Source organism: Alligator mississippiensis, chromosome 1, assembly GCF_030867095.1.
Source record: "Alligator mississippiensis isolate rAllMis1 chromosome 1, rAllMis1, whole genome shotgun sequence".
Taxonomy (NCBI): Eukaryota; Metazoa; Chordata; order Crocodylia; family Alligatoridae; genus Alligator; species Alligator mississippiensis.
In genome coordinates, this window is record NC_081824.1 from 399,046,587 (window position 1) to 399,053,107 (window position 6,521).

The window sequence follows — 6,521 nt, forward strand, 5'->3', positions numbered from 1 at the left end:
AGCATGAGCTGCCTAACACCAGCTGAAGATAATCCTCACCTGAGGATGATTATTTTTCAGATGTTCATAGGGTACTTAGCTCATCTTTTTATATAGTGTGCAGACACTCCCATTGTAAGAGTATTTAACATGTTTCAAAGGTAATGTGTAACTACACCATTAATTTACCCCAACATGGGCCAACAGAAAATCATATCTGTTTTTGTTTTTTGTTTTTTAGATACTATCAACTGCATTTCTACTTTGAATGTGGTCTTTAGGGACAAAATCTGAGTGGCATTATAGCTCCAAGTAGAAATATTTGTGTGGAATCTAAACTACCAGTGATATTTCTAGAGTAGACAATGTATGTTACTTGTCGCAGATATGCCAATCTCTTTTCCTTAGTCCTTGGAGTTTACAGCTTCATTTTCTACTCATTATAATTTTCAAACATTTTTAAACCGAAGAACTTATTTTTCAAGAAATTACTGTGGGCAAAATGAATTTGTAAATGCTGGTGTTTGAATCATGACTATGGATGCTCTTTTCCTTTTTCCCTAGAAGTTCTTTTCATATGGAAAGAACTGTCTTTTCAACCATTTTAAGAGGGAAGAACTATTAATACAGTTATTATATTTTTGTATCTATATAAAAAATGTAAAGCTATCCTTTATGATCTTCTTCACATCAAATTGTTGATAATCTTTACTTATATCAGGGCACACTATGGATTCTTCTAACCTTGAGCTATTATCCATAGCCATAACCTGAACTTCCAAAATTTTTAAAAAGTAAATTAATTGCTACTCAGATGTAAGTAATCATGTAAGTTACCACATGTAAGTAAGTATAGCTGCTGTATCTTCAGCATGCCAGATCATGGATTTTTTTCAGTTTTAATTGTTGAAATTTCCATAGGTTGTTTACTGAGATAATTTGGGATATTAGTAAATTTACTTACCTTTCCTTCATGTGCACATTATCTCTTACATGATAAGCAAATCTTTTATTTACACTGCAGGTAGAGATTATACTTAGATTTAGATTAATTTGCACTGAACATTATTGATGGTAATTTTTTTATTAATGAGTATACTCTTGATTCAGACGCATTTCCCTGTTGTTTAATCTGGTTTTACTATATCACCATTTTAGGAATCAATATAGTCTCCTCAGGTACATTTTACAGGTTTCTCACTTTGCTGTTACTGAGGAAACTGAAACTCTCCTGATGGATATGAATTTGTCAATTTTGCTTTAATCTGTTCTTTGAGCCCTGCGTTCCAAAACATATAACCTCAGAGTTTTGGAAGCATTAGGTAATATTGACAAAGTTAATAGTGCTTAGTATTGAGACATGCTTTATGAGCTAATTAATAAAGTCTCCTTCTGAAAAGTCATTTTATCTGCTTTTGTTGAATTCTATTTATAACTTAAGTAAGAACAGCATTTTTATTTATTTTGAACCCCTACAATTTGGGACTCACCACCATCAATTTATGCAATCTGTAATGTTAAATTATACATGTTTGTTTCAAGTAAATGCTTTTGGGGTTTTTTTTAAAGAAACAAATTACACAAGACTCACAATATTTATTTTTCTTACAATAATGTTGTGTTAGACTTTACTAGTAACTTTTCAAACATAATATATGTAAAAAAAATTTTTTTTCAATCTCTTTCTACAAATACAAGTTCCTCATTTCATTGATTATATATGCATTACTGTAATAATAAATATGTTAAGTTGCAATGATTAAGTCAGTTAATGCTAATGACTTGTGCACAAGCAATCCAGGAAGTTTTTAGAGAATGCTGGGGACAACTTCTTAGTGCCTGTGTTAGAGAGGCCAGCTAGAAGCTATGCCCTTTTGGACCTGCTGCTCACAGAAAGGGAAGAATTGGTGGAGAATGTAGTAGTAGATGGCAAGTTGGGCAGCAGCAACCACGAGATGATAGAGTTCAGGATCCTGAGGAAAGGAAGGAAGGAGAGCAGCAGAGTAAGCATCCAGGACTTCAGAAAAGCAGACATGGACTCTAGGAAGTAATGGGCAGAATCCCCAGGGAGGCCTGTCTGAGGGGGAAAGGAGTCCAGGAAAACTGGTTGTATTTTAAAGAAACCTTACTGAGGGTACAGGAATGAACTATCCTGATGAGCAGGAACACTAGCAAGTGTGGCAGAAGATCAACTTGGCCTAGAAGGTTACATTTCAATGAGCTAAAACATATAAAGGAAGCTTACTATAAGTGGAAACTTGGACAAATGACTAGGGAGGTACAACTAGTCCTCCTAACAGTATTGCACAGGCATGCAGGGATGAAATCAGGAAGGTCAAAGGGCAATTGGAGTTGTACCAGCAAGGGACATGAATGGTAACAAGAAGGGTTTCTACAAATGTGTCAGCAACAAGAGGAAGATCAGGGAAAGTTACTTACTGAATGGGGGAGGCAACTAGTGACATATGTAGAAAATGCTGAAGTACTCAATGCCTTTTTTACCTCAGTCTTCACAAGCAAGGACAGCTCTCAGATTAATGCACCTGGCAGCACAATTTGGGGAAGAGTTGAGAAGCCAATAGTGGTGAAAGAACAGGTTAGGGACTATTTAGAAAAGCTGGAATGGGGAAGATGGGCTACACCCAAAGGTATTGAGGAATTTGGCTGATATTTTTGCAGGACTGCTGACCATTATCTTTGAAAACATGTGGCAATTGGGAGAGGTCCCGGATGATAGGATCAAATATACTGCCCAACTTTAATTAAGGGAAGAAGGAGGATCTGGAGACCTACAAACCAGTTAGTCTCACCTCAGTCCCTGGAAAAATAGAGCAGGTCCTCAATTTCTAGCAGGTCCCCATTTCTAAGCACTTGGAGGAGAAGAAGGTGGTTGAAACAGTTAGCATGGATCCACCAAGGGCAAGGCATGCCTGACCAACCTGATTGCCTTCTATGATGAGAAGACTGTCTCTGTGGATATGGGGAGAGAAATGGATATGATATACCTTGATTTTTGCAAGGCTTTGGATATGGTCTCCTACAATGTTCTCACAAGCAAGCTAAGGAGGTACAGGTTGCATGACTGGACTGTAAAGTAGAAAGAAAACTGGCTGGATCATCAGGCTCAAAGGGTAGTAATAAATAGCCTGATGTCTACTTGGCAGCCAATATCAATGGAGTGCCCGAGTAGTTGTTCTTGAGGTCAGCTTTGTTCAATAGCTTTATCAATGATCTGGAAGATGGGGGTAACAGGGAAGCTGTTATCAAGCCCTGTTAGAAAATGTGAAGTACCTATCCTGGATGGGAGCATGGAGTGCAGCATGAAAGATGATGCCATCAAGCAGCATCTATCTGAGGAGTTTCTGGAGCTGGTGGAGGGGGAAGATGATTGATCTGGGATGGCTACTTGAACCGGAAGGACCTATAAAAGAAGAAGCCATGTGAAGGTTAGTTTCTCTGGGAAGGAGATGGAGGAGCAACTCTAAGAAGTTGCTACAATCTACATGGAGGTGTAGAGCTTAACAGACTGGGTTTCCGCCAGCTCACGGGTAGTAGAACTGTTGACCATGAGATATCTGTGAGAGTGACAGTGAAGCCTGGTGATCAGGATGGCTGGGGAAACTAGAAGAAAGAAAGGGAGAATAATAAGGAAGACCCCCTGAACTCTGCTACATGGAGTAATACAAGGGGGGGGAAATCCCCTCCTAAGCCCACTATTGGGTAGAACTAAGGGAGGGGTTACTACATTGATGCAAGTAATTGTATAAAAAAAATGAAAGAGACTGTGTATCTGATAACATTAGATGAGAAGATCAGTGGTAGAATAAACCTGCTGGAGGTATAAACTGGGTGAAATGTTTCTCCATTGTACAGGAGGTCCTGCCCTGCTGCCCCTGGATCATGCGAGTGGCCCTCCTTTGGACCCTCTCAATGCTGTCCACATCCCTCCTGAAGTGCAGCACTCAGAACTGGACTCAGTACTCCAGCTGCAGCCTGACCAATGTCGCATAGAGAGGGAGAATCACCTCCTTGGCCCTGCTTGTGATGCTTGTGATGCATCAATACGTTTCAATAAGGACAAGGGAACTGTCCTGCACTTAAGATGGAACAATCCCATGAACTGGTGTAGGCTGGGGACTGACTGCCCACTGTAATCCCCAGGTCCTTTTCTGCAAAGCTGCTGCTTAGTCAATGAGTGGAATATGAGCCAACGGTGTACCCTTGTTGCCAAAAAGGCTAATGGCCTACTGGGATGCATTACTAGGAATGTTGCCAGAAAATCAAGGAAAGTGATTCTTCTTCCGCACTGGTGAAGACACATCTGGAGTACTGTGTCCAGTTCTGCACCCCCCACCCCCCCACCAAAGAAAGGATGTGGACACATTGGAGAGACTCCAGCAGAGAACAACAAATATGGTTAGGGGGCTGGAGTACATAACTTCTGAGAAGAGGCTGAAGGAACAGGGCTTATTTAGGCTTTTGAAGAGAAGACTCAGGGTCTGCATCCAGATGAGCGAGCATGTGCCTGTTGTGGCATCTCAAAGTAATATGAGAGACCACAGGAGGCCTGTCACAAATGAAAAAATGTACCCTGCACTGCATATTTGCAGCATGACTCTAAATTTGATACCAGGAAATAGTGGTGTCAAAAGAAAACACCCTGGAAAAAAGCAGTGCAGGGTATGGTCCTGGAGCATTCCCAGAGGCAATCAGAGGTGCTCTTGCACCTGGCCAAAATGTCTCTATGCCTGCCATGTGCCCCTGCTGTTCCAGCACACTGCCTTAGCATGCTGGGATAAATAGAATTGCGTCAAGGCTGGCAACAGCAGCTCAGATCCAGGCTCTGTCCCCAGTAAGCAGGGACATGGGGGGACTGTAGGATTTGTTGGTGGGCTTGCTGGTGTGGGGCTTGTGGGTGGGGGGATGTGGGGTTTATGGGTGAGGGGTTTGTGGGGGAAGGTTTGAGGGAAGGCTGCCACATGCCTGTCGCCCCACCCTCTTGTGATGCACAGCCCCTGGCACTGGCAGCAGCAGCCAGCCAGGCCATTGGGGTGCTTATGGCCCTCTGCAGGTACAGCCCCATGGTGGCATGGCACCACCTGAAACCCAGGGCCTACATTTGGTGAACAGAGCTGGATCAGCCTGCTACAGCATGCCTGGTGGTGGCAGCAAGATACAGTCAACAGGCAGTCAGGGATGACCTCTTGGGCAACCACCAAGTCAGGCATCAGCTGCAGTGACAAGAGGATCATGACGCCTGTGCTGAGGGAGGTGCTATGATCCAGGAACCAATGGTCCCCACCAGGCAGCATGTCAGTTGGCTTGATCAGCTGCTGCAGCAGCATGCATTTCATACAGAAAGGTGATATCTAGTTGGCTCTGGCTCAGAAAATCAAAAAGAGCCATCTGCATCATAGGTGCTCAGCAGCCAAAGCCCATATAGGCATGCCCGAGGGGTGTACAAAGGAGGACAGGCAAGCCAGAAGAGCAGATAAGAGCACCAGAAATGAGTGAGCATGCAGGACAGGGAAAAAATAGGCTTACAACCCACCAGCCTGTGAATCAAGCAGCAAGTACCCAACATCACCCGCAGGCTTGCTCAAGTGAAAACTATAACACTGAATCTCTGGAGTGGAGTGCAGCACCTCTCCTGCAGCTTTGGTGGAAAGCATGAACATCTCAGGTTCTAAGAATCATTTGTGAATGCATTGTGCAACCTTCTGGGGTTGCTTGGTTTGATCAAGAAACTCAATAAGGTGCTCAACAGAGTAACCAGCACAGGGAAGTTCTGCAGAAGAAGGAACAGGTGCCACCTCTGGGATGGAGACCTTCTTTATGGAAGGGGGCACTGTAGCTGCATCAGGGAATGCCACCTCCTGAGGCAAGACTTCTATCAACTCATCCTCAGAGGCAGAATCAAAATCTCACCCTGAGGAAGAGGAGCTGTAAACATCCTGCACCGGGAGCCACTGAGGCCTGGGCTGGGGTGGGGGGGGGGGGGGTCTCAGCATCAGCATCAGGCCCTGTGAGACAAGTATCCTCTAAGGGGTCCTGGGGGTTGGGGGGGGGGGACAGACACATCAGTCCCTGATTTCTTGGGAGAGGCACTCTCCTGGGCTGGGCAGTCCTGCTCCCAGAGTCGCTTGTGGCTCCCAGAGGGCCTAACTTCCATGTCGACCTCATCAGGCTCAGGGAGCTAAGAGGTGGGGGAAGAGGTAGCAGACCCCCCCTGGCCACCACCCCTGCCCCCAGGCCCTGCCCGACCACTACAGGGCCTGGGGGTGGGGTCAAAGAGGCAGGCAGAGGTGGTGGTTCCCACTCACTAACCTCAGCTCCCCTTTGAAGTGGTGGGGAGGTATTCAGGGGATGGTGAGGCCTTTTTGGAAGACCCCTTCTGTTTCTGGGACTTGCTCTTCCCAGCAGGAGCCAAAACATCTCCTATGGGGGGAGGAAAGGAGGGCCCTGGGTCAATTGCCGTGGAGCCAGCTGACTCTGATGAAGCAGGGAGCAGCTGGGAGGAAGGCCCATCTCCACCACCCGAC